Source organism: Ailuropoda melanoleuca, chromosome 4 (genome assembly GCF_002007445.2).
Source record: "Ailuropoda melanoleuca isolate Jingjing chromosome 4, ASM200744v2, whole genome shotgun sequence".
NCBI classification, from domain to species: domain Eukaryota; kingdom Metazoa; phylum Chordata; class Mammalia; order Carnivora; family Ursidae; genus Ailuropoda; species Ailuropoda melanoleuca.
The window spans coordinates 2,125,874-2,141,917 of NC_048221.1; positions in this window are offsets into that span (position 1 = coordinate 2,125,874).

Sequence of the window (16,044 nt, forward strand, 5' to 3'; positions counted from 1 at the left end):
CCTCTGTGATCTCTCTCACTCTTTAATAAGTAAATAGAATCTTAAAAAACCCACAAAGAAATATCACTTTGCACCCCCTAGGGTGGTCAGAATCAAAAAGACAGACAGTAGCAAGTGTCTACAATGATGTGGAAAATCAGAATCTTCATTCACTGTTAGTGGGAATGTAAAACAGTACAGCTGCTGTGGGAAACAGTCTGGCGGCTCCTCACATGATGAAACACAGAGTTTCCATAGGACCCAGCCATTCTACGCCTAGGTATTGTTAAAAAAAGAAAAAAAAAGATTTATCTGCATAAGTTTTAAAGATCTCATTGGCTTTATTTAATGACTCATGACTGGAGCAATGTGTCATCTTAGCAAACAGAAAGGAGCTCCGAAGAGCTGTAAAAAATGGAAGGTTTTCACAAAGGCAGGGACACAAGGAGGTTATTATTAGCAGAGTGGACTGATTTCAGGCAAGGTCACCTTTCGGGGACACAAGAGGTCCATCAGGCAGATCACACGGCCGGGAGCCCCCAGCTGCCTGAAGGAGCTCATGCTCCTGGGAGAGGCTGAACTGCAGTTTGGTCAGCTATCCCGCTGCCTCCCTTTGGTGGCATGGGCTTGGCACAGGGGACTCCATTCTAGTCCTGCTGTCTCTTTTAACAGCATCTAACAAAAGAATTGGAAACAGTTTCAAGCAGATACTTGTATACAAATGTTCACAGTAGCATTGCTCACAATGGCCAAAGGGTGGAAGGAACCCAAATGTCCACCCCAGGGGAGTGTTGAACAAATGTGGCCCAATGATGCCCAGAAATATAATCTAGGTGTTTTTTTTCAATTTTATTTATTTGAAAGAGGGACAGAAACAGCATGAGCAGGGAAGAGGGCACCAGGGGAGGGAGGAGGAAGGAGTGGGGAGCAGGGAGACAAGAGGGAGGAGGGAGAAGGGGGCACTAGCAAGAGCAGAGAGGAGGGAGAGGGAGACACAGGTTCTCTGTGAGCAGGGAGCCCAACCCCAGGACCCTGGGATCATGACCTGAGCCAAAGGCAGACGCTTAAGTGACTGAGTCACCCAGACGCCCCTGTCATTCAGTTTTAAAAAGAAATAAAGCACTGGGGCGCCTGGGTGGCACAGCGGTTAAGCGTCTGCCTTCGGCTCAGAGCATGATCCTGGCATTGTGGGATCGAGTCCCACATCAGGCTCCTCTGCTATGAGCCTGCTTCTTCCTCTCCCACTCCCCCTGCTTGTGTTCCCCCTCTCGCTGGCTGTCTCTATCTCTGTCAAATAAATAAATAAAAAATCTTAAAAAAAAAAAAAAAGAAAGAAAGAAAGCACTGATACACTCTGCAATGTGGACGAACCTTAACACTTGATGGAAGCAGCCCATCACAGAAGACCACATGTTGTAGGGCTCCACAGCTATGAAATACCCCGAAGAGGGAAATCTCTAGACAGAAAATAGATGAGCAGTTGCTTAGGGCTGGGGGCAGGGGCCAGGGAGACAGGGTGGTAGGGTACAGAGTTTCTTTGGTTAGTGATGAAAATATTCTAAAATTGTGGCCCTGGTTGTGCAATTCTGTGGATGCTGAAAGCCACTGAATTTTACACTTTGTATTTCAGTAAAGCCATTAAAAAAACAACAACAACACATACACTGAACTCCTTAAATAAAAATACAACTTTCTGAAACGGCCTCATGTGGCTACCACGCGGGACAACACTCATTGCTGAAGGAAACACCACAAAAATCACAGCTCGCGGGGAACACAGAGAATCTTGCCATAGAAAGCAGCTTCAAAAGAGACAGGAGGTTCGGAGACTAATTTGAACTTCCCCACCAGTGACAATGAGTCAACCCTTCCAGGTGACCACGAACTCAGAGTGACGGTACTTTCACATCTTGGCCAACACTGGGTAAAAACAGCGCTTCTCGGGCCCTGCAGGCTGCTGCAAGGACAATCTGTCAGTTTTCACTGCCATTTAAAATGTACACACTAACTGTCTCCTTGCGCTAAAAGGACATAGAATTGTATGTGCGCAGGTGTGAAAATCCACACAAGCAACTGGAGGTTTGGGTGGCTTTCCAGGGGCTCGACTAAGTGCCCGGGGACTGGCATGGAGGGAGACCTGCTTTTCACAGGACCCCATGTGGGACCGTACTTTGCCCAACGGTTCTCAAGGACAACATGTACGCACAGCTGCCCCCGTCACGTACGTGTTCCCGAGAAATCGAGACTTGTTAATGTGCAGCACCAAACAGAGTGGCCCAACTGGGCAGTTCCTCCCCGGGACCCCGCCCACGGCTGCCCGCAGGATTCCGGAGCAAGGATGGGTGGTAGGTGCAGAAGTCAAACACTGACAAAACAGGCTAAAACACCACCATCAAGACAACGGTTAAGTCAGTCACGTATGTACAGAGCAGGTGTCGAGGACCTAACCACACCTCCGTGGCATAGCTAGTACTTGACCAAGCGTGAGTTCGCCCTCCAGGGACATTGGCAACGTCTGGAGACAGTTTGGGTCGTCACCAGTGGGACTGCTACCGGCATCTGGGGGGTGGGGGCCAGGGAGGTAGTGAGTTTGAGAAACCCTGATGTATAACCAACACTAAATCTGATGGACATTAAGGAGGGCACGTGATGTCACGAGGACAGGGTGTTATAGAAGACTGATGAGGGGGACGCCTCGGTGGCTGGGTCAGTTAAGCGTCCGCCTTCAGCTCAGGTCACGATCCCAGGGTCCTGGGATCAAGTCCCTCATCGGGCTCCTTGCTCATCCGGGAGCCTGCTTCTCCCTCTGCCACTCCCCCCTGCTTGAGCGTGCACACGCATGCTCTCATAAAAAAAAAAATAAATAAATAAAAAAAGACCGATGAATCACTGACCTCTACCTCTGAAACTAACAATACATTATATGTTAATTAATTGAATTTAAATTAAAAAAACACTAAATCTGGGGCGCCTGGGTGACACAGCGGTTAAGCGTCTGCCTTCAGCTCAGGGCATGATCCCAGCGTTATGGGATCGAGCCCCACATCAGGCTCTTCTGCTATGAGCCTGCTTCTTCCTTTCCCATTCCCCCTGCTTGTGTTCCCTCTCTCACTGGCTGTCTCTATCTCTGTCGAATAAATAAATAAAATCTTTAAAAAATAAATAAATAAATAAAAAACACTAAATCTGAAAAATTATGGTGAAGGAAAAGAAAAAAAGCTGCCGATGGATATATGGGTAAGATTTTATTATGGCAGTTAAAAAAAAAGCACACAAAAAATTAACATGTATTGTCTAAGGGCACACACACACGTGCAAAAAAACAACAAACCAGGGCGCCTGGGTGGCTCAGGTCATGATCCAGCTCCTTGCTCAGCGAGGAGCCTGCTTCTCCCTCTGACCCTCCCCCCACCATGCACTTTCTCTCTCTCGCTCTAATAAATAAAATCTTAAAAAAGAACAAGAAAAACAACCCTACGTAAACATGGACTAGAAGGGTACATGTCAAATTAGAAATGCCTCCCTCAGGAGAGGAAGAATATCTGCACTGTTTTTAGTTTATTTTTTATGTACTCTTTTGTGTACTGTTTATCTGTACAAACATTTGTAGCAAATATGGGTATGGGTTAAAATTGCATCTCACTTTTGTACTTTTGTTTGAAAATTATTTCGTGAAAACGCAACTATACTAATAGTCTAGCTGCCTCGCTGAGATTAAGGAAATAACCTGGATCTGGAAAACCATTTATGCACGAAAATACATCAATAATATAATAATTAGTAACAATGATATATGACTGGTGAATGTCTAGTCCATGCAAACACAGCAACTCAAGGCAGGCACGTGAAACACGTGGGGCGCTGTCCTGCTCACTGGGGGGCGGCGGGGGCCGGAGCCGCATCCCCGGCTCCCACCCACCCGCCGCGAGCAGCACCCCTGTAATCCAGGTGTTACTACCACAGTATCTTCCAATACTGTCAAATGTCACCCGGGGATAAAATCGTCCTCAGGGTGGTAATCCCTGGTCTCATTTGACCCTTTATTTGATCCTAGAGTCTTTCCGCCAAAACCCACGGTCATAACCACTCGTCATTCTGCTACCTGCAGGCAGGGGTCTAAGGCTTTGATACGAGAATGCCCGTGCTGATGAGCGGACATTATTAACAATAACCAACACAGGTCCCCTTACGTACTTTCATTTCAAGGATGTGGAATCTGAGGCTCTGAAGGGCTCGGCAAATTGCGTGGCATCACCGGAGAACCGATTAAGGCTTGGGGCCAGGACGGGCACACAGCCGGGCACGTCTCTGCCCTGGATACAAGCGACAGTAAAAATCGGCTGAGAACAGAAGTCCCTGCCCTGACATTCAGAGGCCGGGGAGGACAGGGGCAGTAAAGCCAGCTGCGAAATTAACAGGAAGCATTTCCACCAAGGACACGCTGCAGCACCAAGTGTCAGAGCAGCCCCGGAGGGGGCCACCCCCCCTTCGAACTCGCTGGAAACTCTGTCCGTTCAGTTAAGAAGGTAACGTCCGCTCTAGCCCGGACGATCTCATTCCCTTGGACACTCGAGAATCGGGCTGCATTTCCCACCAGGTGCGGAGGCCCAGGTAAGGGGCCTCCGGACACAACAACCCACATCTCTCCTGTCTTCGTGGTTCCCAAGGAAACGGGACCCGGGTCCACCTCGCAGGCCAGACGCGACGCTGCCCCTCTCAGGCGGCCCTGCTCTGCTCCGAGCCCACGGAAGCCTGGCTGCATTGACCCTGCACCCACTCCCGCCCTTCCCCCAGCTTGGGCTCTGCAGGGCGCCAGCGTCCAGGGGGTCCGGAGGCGCCCCGCCCCAGGGGCCTCCACCCGGGCTGGACCGCGCCCTTTGACCCAGCCCAGGCTGTCGAGCAGACACCGGGCCTGACCCCGCAGCGCAGGCGGAAACGTCCATCCCCAGGAAAGGCGAACTTCCTAGAGAAGTACCACCGCCGCCGCCGCTCACGGCCGGATCGGCGCTTTCGCTTCCGGTTCCGGGTCTGCCCGGAGCGGAAAAGGAGGCAGGTCTGGGTCTCGGGACTGGAAGAGCCTCGACGATGGGCGGGGCGAGCTACGTCCTCCAATCGGCGAGCAGACAGCTGCCACTTTCCCCCGCCCTCTGGAACGTGATTGGGTCCAGTCTCCGGATCCGCCCCCTAAGGGCTTGTCTGAAGCCAGAATGACACTATGGGCGTGGTTGAGACTGGAACCGCCTCCGGGGCGTGGCTAGAGGCGGAACGAAGCCCAAGGGCGCGGTTGGGGGCGTGGCCACCGAGCAATCCCTGAGAGCCTGTTACGTTGGCAATAAATGCTTATTTCCCCAACACTTTCCGCATGCCAACACATTCCCGTGAAGAGATACTCACATCATTGGAATGTTTGTCCCTGGAATCTCTCTTATTTCTTCCAGAAATGGGGTCATATTTTGTGCATTTCTCTACACGCTGTTTTTCTTCCTAATGGGTGTGGTATCCTGTCCTGGCCACTGGATGGCGACCTAGATCACATTCTCACGTTTGTGAGTATTTGGTTGCACGGGGTAGACTCAGGAAATGCATGTGGCTTCCTCCAACACGTACTCATGAGGCATCTTTCATATCCCAGGCTCGACTCTCTGCCCTGGGGTATGTGGCAGTAAATGAACACAAACATTCTTGGCCTCATCCTTCTTGGATTGCAGTCGGGAGGGGCAAAAACATTAAGCATGTTAATAAATGGCATAGAGATAAATATACTATAACCCAGTGTGGACGGGGGAGTGACTGCGAGCGCCAGTCCCTTCTGCACCCTCCCCCAGGCCCTGCACAGCTGTTTGAGTCCCATCACTCCCAGGGAAGCCCCCACCCTACCCCACGCACTCCCCACACTCCCCACTTCCCCTTCTGGGGACCAGCCCCAGCATTTTCCAGGTTCCGGGCAGGATGCTTCTGGTGGGGGATGGGGCTGGCCCAGGGTGCCTGAGGAGGGGCTGGGGCAGATCGGGGACTCTGTGGGCAGCTCCTAGCTGTAAGCTGCCATCTCAGACACCTGCAGAAGCTCAGATGTGCTATGGATGGTGGTTGGGATGTGCTGGGACAGCTGGTTACAATTGCATTAAATTAACAGGCTCAATTTAAGGAGAACTGAAAATTCTTACAGGTCTTCCTTTTAAGAACATGCCCGTCTATTCACAATCAGTGACTTCATCCTAATATAGTGTACGCAAATCGGTTTTGAGCCAAACCTGGACCTGAGTGTAGGATCTGAAACCCTAAACATCTCTAAGAAAACACAGGAGAAAAATCTTGGTCACCTTGGGCCGGGCAAATATTTCTTAAATAGTACTCAAAATGTGACAAATACATACAAAGAAAAGATCAAGTGGGTCATTAAAATTTTAAATATTTGCTCTTTGAAAGCCACTTTGAAGCAAACAAGGAGGCAAGCGACAACAAGGAGAAAATATTTGCGAAACATACACTAACAAAGTGTTTCTAGAATATGTAAGGAATCTTTCAATGGGGAAAAAGTGTGACCACAAGAGGGCGCCCCTCACCCTTAAAACCAAGTTTGCTGAAATATTTCAGGATAAAGGGACACAGAATGCAATTTACCCTCAGATTTAAGAGGGATGCCCATAATTTGTATATGTGTATACACACACACATGCACACCCATACATGCACACGCACACACGCGCGTGCACACAGACACAGCCGCGCACACGTATAAACACACATGCACAGACATGCACACACGTACACATACACATGCACACGTGCGTGCTCACACACAGACACACATATAAACACACATGCACGCACACATGCACAGGTGCACACGCACAGAGACACAGCCACGCATACATATGCACACATGCACACACATACACGTGCACACACACGCTCGCACACGTATAAACACACGCACAGACATGCACGCATGCACGTGCATACGTATAAACACACGCACAGACACGCACACATACATATGCACACGTGTGTGCACACACGTAGAAACACGCGCACACATGCTCACAGACACAGACACAGGAGTTCTTGGAACTATTCTTGCATGCGTTTGAAACGATATCAAAATAAAAAGTTACCCCAAAATAGTTTCCTAGTTTGTCCTATCAAGTATGTAGGTAGCCAGTGAAAGATCAAAGAATAACACGTGAGCAGTTCTAACTGTCCACAACCATTTCCTTTCATTCTTTTGCCTGTATCTTTGGCTCTATTGCTGTTTTTCAAGAATATACCTGGTAAGATCATTCTGTCCAGGAATTTTAGAATGGCTTCTTTGTCGTTGAAAACAGTGGGTCCCAAATGAAGCCATTTTCCTGAGTCGCCTGGCCCCATTCTCTTTGTTTTTCATCCCGAATTTTATGCTCACATTTACTTCTGTAAGGCTGATTGGATGATAACAGGGAAAGTCACCACTCAGCTTCACAAGATCACTGCTTGGAAACTGCAGCCCACAGATTCCTCCATTTAGCCTCCCGTGGAATCAGTGCGTCCACTGTGACACTATTTTCCTACGTTCCTGTTAGTATGTTTCTTTTTTAATTGAAATTTTTATTGGGAGAATGGCGATTCACCTGCAGTTGTGAGGAACGGTGCAGAGAGACCCTGTCTCCATTTTGTTCACTTTTTCTCTAGTGGTAACATTTGCAAAAGCAGAGTTCAATGTCACAACCGGGATATCGACAACGACGCAATCCATCCATCTTGCATGTGTGTGCATGTGTGCGTACGTTCCATACACTTACCTACCCAGGTAGCTTCATGTAGCCCACCCAAGATACAGAACATTTGTGACACCACAAGGATCTCCCGTAATACCCTTTATATTCATGCCCACCTCCCTCCTGGCTCTCAGGCCACCCTGTCCCACCAGGAAGCTTTTTTAAAAGGTGCTCAGTCTCTGAAGAATCGCTCATATCCTCTCCCCCACCTGCCGCGCTGGGGCTCAGAAATCTGCATGTTTACAGAGAGGATCCCAGGGCTGGGACAGGAGGGGACCAGGATCCTGGGCCATCGAGCTCTGCTGGAAAGCCAGGAGGCACTCGAAGAATGCTGGGGCGTGTCAGAAAAGCAGAGAAGCCAGCTTGAGTTCTGGCCAGATCTCAGACAATGGGGCCATCAAAATAATTAAGGAGAACGACGAATTATAAGCCGTTAAAAAAAAACGGGGCTCTATGCGTCCACACCAATAATAACTAGATTCACAGGGGGAAAGGGAAGGCTCTCACTTACAGCCGAATACCAAGGGCCCACTGGCAAATGTGGGGGAGCGCTCGGGGTACATAGACTGTTCCGGCATGAAGCCTCCACTGTAACAGCGTCCAGAATGATTTCCAATGATTCTTGCCTCCAAGGGTCCAAATTCATATACTGTTGTCCAACGGTGAAATTGGTGTGAAAACAAAAGAAAACAAGGTAAGGGGACTAGAAAGCGCCTCCTTGGGCAGAGGTAGGGAGAAGATTCGTGGAGGTACGAGTCAAGGAAGGCCACTCTGAGACAAGGTGACATTGAGCTGGAAGAGGAAGTACTTGAGGGAGTGAGTCACAATGCAGTCAAGGAGAAGAGTGTTCCAGATGGGGAGACAGCCCATGCAAAGGTCCTGTGGTAGCCTGTGAGGAAGAGCAGAAGGTCTGCATGGCTGGCGTGAAGGGACTGTAACCCGGGATTAGTCAGAAGGGTGGTAAAGACCCTGCAGGGCTTTCAAAAGCCATCTGCAGACTTCAGCTCGGAGTCGGAGTGAGAGCCTTGGCAGGAGATAGGCAGGGAAAGGACGGGATTCCACTTGATGTTTAAAGGGTTGTCCAGATGTTTATTAGGAATATATTGTAAGGAGGGGCGCCTGGGTGGCTCAGTCGGTTAAGTATCTGCCTTTGGCTCAGGTCAGGATCCCAGGGAACCACATCAGGCTCCCTGCTCCTTGGGGAGCCTTCTTCTCCCTCTCCCTCTGCGTGCTGCTCCCCCTGCTTTTGCCCTCTCTCTCTTTCTGTCAAATAAATAAATAAATAAAATCTTAAAAAAAAAAAAGAATGTATTGTAAGGAGAGAGAAGAAGGAAGATAAAGGCAACTAGGCACCACAATGAGCACCCAAGTGGCTGTCAACTGGTGAACAGATGAGCACATGGCAGGTCCCTCGGCCGCGGACGGGAGCGCGGCACCCACACGCGCTGCCCCGGGGCCAGACCCCGAGCCCACGACAGGGAGGGAACCAGACACAGAAGGCCCCACAGCATGAGTCCACGTGTGTGACACGTCCAGAACAGGCTCCTCCACGGGCGGGAAGGGGTGTCCGGGGGGCCGGGGGCTGGGGAAGGNGGGGGCTGGGGAAGGGGGGGGAGGACAGTTGATGGGGACGGGGCTGCTTTTGGGGGAGAGGGAATGTTCTACAGTTGATTGTGGTGATGGTTACACAACCCTGTGAATGTACTAAAAAAAAATACTGAATTCTACACTAACTAGGTCAATTGCATGGTTTGGGAATTACAGCTCAACAAGTTTCTTACTAAACAAATCATGAGCAAAACAGAGGAAGACGAGGCTGAGAACCCGCCATCTGGAGCAGGGATGTCCAAGGAAAATGTGTTGTGAGCTACACATGCAATTAAACATTTCCTAGGGGCGCCTGGATGGCTCAGCCGGTTAAGTGTGCGACTCTTGGTTTCGGCTCAGGTCATGATCTCCGGGTCCTGGGATCGCGCCCACCGTGGGGGCTCTGTGCTCAGTGTGGAGTCTGCTTGTCCCTCTCCCCCCCTCCCGCTCCTCCCCCTGCCCCTCCCTCTACTCGTGCTCTCTCTCCATTTATCTCTAAAGTGAATAAGTAAAATCTTTTAAAAAAATTTTTTTTCTAGACACATTTTTTAAAAAGAAAAAAGTAAAATTAACTTTAACAGTATATTTAACCCAATTTGTCTGAAATAGTAGCCTTTCAAATGTAATCAGTATGAAAACTATTCATGAGCATTTTACCCCCTTTTTTTGGTACAAAGTCTTCAAACTCCCAAGTGCGTTACACACTCAATTCAGACACTCTTTTTTTTTTTTTAAGATTTTATTTACTTGACAGAGAGAGAGAGAGAGAGAGAGAGAGCCAGCAAGAGAGGGAACACAGCAGGGGAGTGGGAGAGGAAGAAGCAGGCTCCCAGCAGAGGAGCCTGATGTGGGGCTCGATCCCAGATCCCAGAACGCCGGGATCACACCCTGAGCCGAAGGCAGACGCTTAGCGACTGTGCCCCCCAGGCGCCCCCCAGACACTTACTCTTACTCGTCATTGCAAATCCTTGATCTGCAGTTAGATTCCACAAACTCTACCATCAGACAATCAGGTCTGCACACCCCAAACTGTCCCCAATAGAAACATTTTCATATACGTGTGTGGTGACGGCCTGGTCCTGGTTAGCCCCGCGCACCCTGCCAGGCATACAGTGATGCTTAGCCATCCTAATCAAGGGTCATTCTTAAAATTTTAATTTTAACTAATTTAATTCAAAGAAAATTCGTCGCCCCTGTCCTTGGCTCTGCAAGCACATCGCCGTTGGCTCCCGGACCACAGAGCTCAGAGGCCAGCGGCGTGTGGTGGTCTAGGTCGGGGCGATGCCCAGCGTGCATCTAACTAAGCCCGATGGTTGAGAAGGGCGGGGAGACAGGGTTTGGTGCGGCGGAGCCCAGCCATCGTCACATGAGCCGCCGGCCACCACTGCCACGCCGCGGACAGAAGGGTTCTCAGCGGGTCTCTGCAGCGGCTGCATCAGCGTCACCAAGAATCTTTCTAAAAATGCTGATTCCTGGGCCGCCCTGCACATCTCCCAGGTCAGAAACTCTGGGGGTCGGGGCGCAGTGATCTGCGTTTCAACAAACCCCCAGAGCAACCCTGGGGCCCCGCCGTTTGAGAACCACTGACTTAGAGGCCCAGGAAGCCCGCGGAGGACCCAGCGGTGAGAGCAACTGTCCGTCTGAAATCTTCGGGTCTGTTTGGTGGGAGCAATGCGTCAGGGCCGCTTTAAAAACGTATCAACAGACAGTAGCAACGGAAAGATGGATAAACAGAGAGACATGCGAAGGGCCAGGTCCTTACCCACCACTCGGAGCCGCGGGGCTGGGACATCCCTGCCCCACCTGCCTCCCAGCCTGGTGTCCGGTCTCAGAGGAGGGGCAGGGAAGAAGCTCGAACTCAGGCCTGGAGCGGATGAGGGCCAGCTGGCCCCTGGGAGACCCTTCTGACGAGGAAGACAGTCCTGCCACCACCAGGAACCCCCTCATTTAGACGTTTTCCTGGTGTGAGCACGTGGAACAACTTGGGCCTCACGCACCGCGGGTGGGAAGGCCAGGCCGTGCCGCCACTTTGGGGAAAAGCCTGGAAACTCCAGAAAAAGGTAGACGCGTTATCATCCCACAGCTCCGGATTCCACTCAGAGCCGTCTACCCGAGGGAGACGAGAGCACATGCCAACACGCAGACCTGTTCGTGGGCTCTCACGGCGCCGTGTTCATGACTACCCACGCTGCCCACAGCCAGAACCCCCCAAGGGCCCGGAGAAACAAGTGGGGTCCAGCCACACAGTGAAACACTGGGCCGCAGCAAACAGGAACCGAGCACCAATATGCAAAAAACCACAGATGAACCCAAAAGACGACGTGCGGTGAAAGAAGCCGGACAAAAAGACAAGTATTTATAAGCCCATGGCTGTGACGTTTCTAGAAAAGGAGACAGTTCCAGGGAGAGAAAGCTACGGGTGGAAGGGAGGCGTGGGTTCACAACGGACCCGAGGAACAGGTGTCCCGAGGTGTGACGGACATGTGCCAGGAGTCGGCTGTGGTGACGGCTGTGCAGCCGGACAGATTGACCAAAGGTTCTGGAACAGCGTGGGCTTTTGAAACTGGTGACCTCGCGGTAGGGGAAGGACGCGGCGACGGCGCTGCAATCAAACACTCCGCCAGCAGTGGGCGCCAGAGACCACAAGTTCAACCCCGAACCGGCCGGGGTCAGGTTTAGCAGGGATCCACCTTCCCCTCCTCCCGCCTCCTGGAGGCGATGGACTGGGCGCTCAGGAGGGCGCCTGCAGCCTCTCCCCGCCTTGGGAGTCTCACTGGGACCAGGCCGCGGCCTCCCTGGGATGACTGCGCTGGAATTAACGACGGGCCACCTGGGAGTCCGCTGGGAAGCATTGGTGCTGGGACTTCATCGGGTCACATCTCTCCCCCAAGCCCCAGAGCAGGCAACATGTAAACTGGGACGAACATGCATTTTGGGGTGGATGTGACAAGGGCTATGGCTTGCGGGTCAGATGACCACCCGGGCACCACCCCTGCCCAGAATCAGAAGCACGCCGGTTCCGGGAGGGGGGAGGGGAAGCCACTTCGGCCCCCACGACTAAGACACAGACGTCTGAGGAAAGTAAGCACAAAAAAGGCCCAAGGATGGATGCAAGTGTTACCCACTCAGCCACACACATACACAGACACACGACAAAGAATTAAGTAAAACAACAGCAAAGCACCGGTGGTGAGTAGGATTAGGGTCAAGGGAGACAGAGTGACCAGATGGGGCTTCACTGAGATTTTCAAATCGACTTCCCGACAGCACAACACGTTTGCTAGGAAGGGGGGGCAGAGAAGCTGAAACACAGACAGCTGCTCAACAACCCCCCAAAAGTGATCCAGCAAAGTCACCCCCAGATTCCTGACCACCAGAACCTGTGTGAGATGATAAATGCTTATCATTTAAGCCACTAACTTTGGGGACAATTTGTTATGCAGCAGTAGCTAACTAATACATCTGGATTTCTTTAGAAGCGAGAGCCGGGTCCAGGAGATCCCAAAGGCCACTTCTGGAATGGAAGCACCTTCCTCCAAACTCAGGTCCACGGGGGGGTCCAACCTAATGCTGTGATGTGGGCAGTTCAATGGCAGGAACCTAATTTAGATCTGGGCATTATGATGTCAGGGTTACCAGGGTACAGCCCATAGCAATATGAGCCGGGTTCAAATCCCAGCTTAGCCACTCAGTCGCTCTGTGACCCTGGGGAGGTGAGTTAACCTCTCTGGATTCGTGGCAGATTGAGTGGGTGGTTGTAACTACTTAATTTTTCTTCTGAGCCTGTTGAGAGGAGAATTGTGTCCTTCAAAAAGATTCCTTTGAGTCCTAATCTGCCAGTATCTGGGAATGTGACCTTATTTGCAAATGGCATGATTTCGGGTGTAATTATTTCAGTTGAGGTCATACTGGAATAGGATGGCCCTAAATCCAGTGGCTGGTGTCCTATAAGAAGAGGGGAACTTGGACACAGACACACACCGGGAGAAGCCCGTGTGAGGACTGACACAGAGATTGGAGGGATGTGTCTAGAGGCCAGGGGACACCAAGGAATGGTGCCCCCACCCCCCCCAACAGGAAGGACAGGAGGGACTCTTCCTTGGAGCTCCAGAGGGAGCAGAGCCCTGCCACCAGCTGGGGTTTGGACCTTCCGGCCTCTGGACACGATCGAATGGATTTCCGTTGTTTGAAGCCACCGACCGGTATGCCCTCAATTGTCACAGCGGCCCCGGAAAAGAACAGGAGCCCCTCTCCACCAGATGGCAGAAGGCAAACTTCCATCAATTCTGGGTAATTCAATAAAATCACTTTTCCTTGGGCTAGGTCTAAGTTCAAGGGCATTCCGGGGGCCTCTGAGGGCGGGGCAGCTGAGGGGCACCCTACCCTTAAGTGTCTATCACCCAGCGCAGCCGCAGTCCTGAGAGGGTCCCGGTCCTTCCGCCTCTTAGTCATTCATCCACTGACTGGACACCAGGGTCCTTCCACGGACGGGCTTTCTGCGGCTGCTCGTTCCCCTCCATCACTTGCTCACAGGAGCCACTGGCATGTCCTGGGGATGGGGGAGAGGACGGCGGCACAGGGGACGGAAAGCTGTCACCCCCTCCCTGTTGTCCCCTCCCCGTGGTCACTCCACAGCCCCCTCTACACCCCAGGCTTTCCCTTGAGCCCTCTGCCTGGCCTACACCCAACCCAAGTAACCCTGGGCCTCCGGGGGCCTGGGTCTGAGGTTGCCAGGACCTGCCAGGGAATTCCAAAGTTTGGAAACGCAAACCCCTTCTCTGTCAAACTTCCTTCCAGACCTGGGGCTTCCAAGTCAACCGCAACAACTCAAAAGCCAAGAAGGAAATCTTCGCTGCCTCCTCTCCTCTCTGCTGTGCCCTCAGCCCTTCCAGAGGGCTCAGGGACGGCTGTGTCCCTGAGGGCCAGACTGAGGGATGTGGGGGACAGCGAAAGGAAGGACAGGGCCCGATGTCTCAGCTCCTACCCCACCCACCTGCGGGCTTCAGCAGGAGAAAGTACAATGGCTCCTGTGAAATGCTTCTGACCTCTGCGTGGACCTAGGGATTCTCCTTCTTCAGGAACCTCAGATCTGTCCTGTCCGCTGGAACTTTCTGCCAGGATGGGAATGTTCTAAATTTGCACTGTCCCGTGGGGATGGTCATCCCGACTACATGTGGCTGCTGAGCGATGGACACGCGGACAGTGAGCCTGAGGAACTGAGTTTTTAATTCTATTTCATTTTAATTTGTTTTAAATAGCCACAGGTACCCAGTGGAAGCCGTGTGAGACAGACAGCCTTGGATAAACTGGTGTGCCCAGCGACCACGAGAGGAAGAGAGCCAAGTGCACAGAGGGAGGCAATTAGCAGGCTGGTCCATAAATAAAATACGCTTCAATTAAGGGCCAGTGGAGGGATCATGGGTGAAAACCTTTTTTTTTTTTTTTTGCAGCTCACACATGGCAGCCCTCACTTTCCCCTCCATAGACCAGCCACAAACCCAAGTTGTGTGTTTACATTATAACCTCTGGGGACCGTGCATCCCAAGATCTGAACCCCCAGCGTGCCCCTTCCCAGACAAAACACAGAGAGGGGCAAGCGGAGTGTCGTCCCCCACCTCCCCCAAGCCAGCATACCTACCCCAGTGCCCCGGGTGCCCCGTGGCTGGTGCAAGAATGTCTGAGAACCCCATCAACGGTACCTGAATTTTGAACACAGCAGGACTTAGAGCCACTGAGATTACAACAAGATTAGTGCCAATTCTGGAGAAACGTTAAATAAGAAAGGGAGAAGGGCAGTGGTGGTGGTGGAAGTTCATTTTTTAAAAGGGATGTGAGGGGAGGCCTGCGGAGGCGGTGACCTCTGAGGAAGGAGGGAGCAAGCCAGTGGCTGTCAGTGGGAGACTATTCCTGGTAGAGGAGGGAATGGTTAGTGCAAAGGTCCCGGGGTGGGCAGGACCACAGCACAGGCACACCTCCTGCAGGCATTGCAAACTCGGCCACAGCACAACTCTAGAATCCCTGACACCCTCCTACAACCCCCACCCCTTATCTTTCTATCATCCCAGGCCTGGAATACCCACCACCCCTTCCTACCCTGGCCTCAAACCTGCAAAAATTGTACCAGCTTCAAGGCCTCTGGAGTTCCTGCTTTTGGTTTCAGATCCTGGGCTTGGGGGACAGTTGGGAAAATTCACTGACAAAAGTACAGAGCCCAGGCCTTGGTGCCGGATGAAAGGGAGCTGTTAAGTTTTCCCCATTAAAGGGGCTTGAAGCTTCGTTTGAACTGCGTTATTAATACTGAGGGAAAAGTTATTAGCCCCTATCTAAGGATTGGAACAGTGCGAAGGATTCTGCCCTCATTCCCAGCCCCACCCCTAGCCCTAAGCCACTCCGGGGCACGGCTAAAAATGCTCAGGCTTTTCACTGAACAACGCAACTACACGCCGCCCTGCCCCTTCCCAGGTTGCACCCTCTGACCCCAAGCCCCAAGCCCTTCTAAACATCCTCGCCCCAGTCTGGACCCCAAACTGCCTGCGGCTCCGCACGAGGCCCTTCCCCACAGCGGTACCTCAAGGGTTAAGCGAAGGCGCCGCGAGCGCTGATTGACAGCCCGGCCGGCGGCTGGGGCGAGCCGGCCAATCAGCGATAGTGGCCGCGGCCCACGTGGGCAAGCGGCCTCGCGATTGGCCAGTGCCTGCAGCGTCCGGCCGCGGAGTCCGAGCCC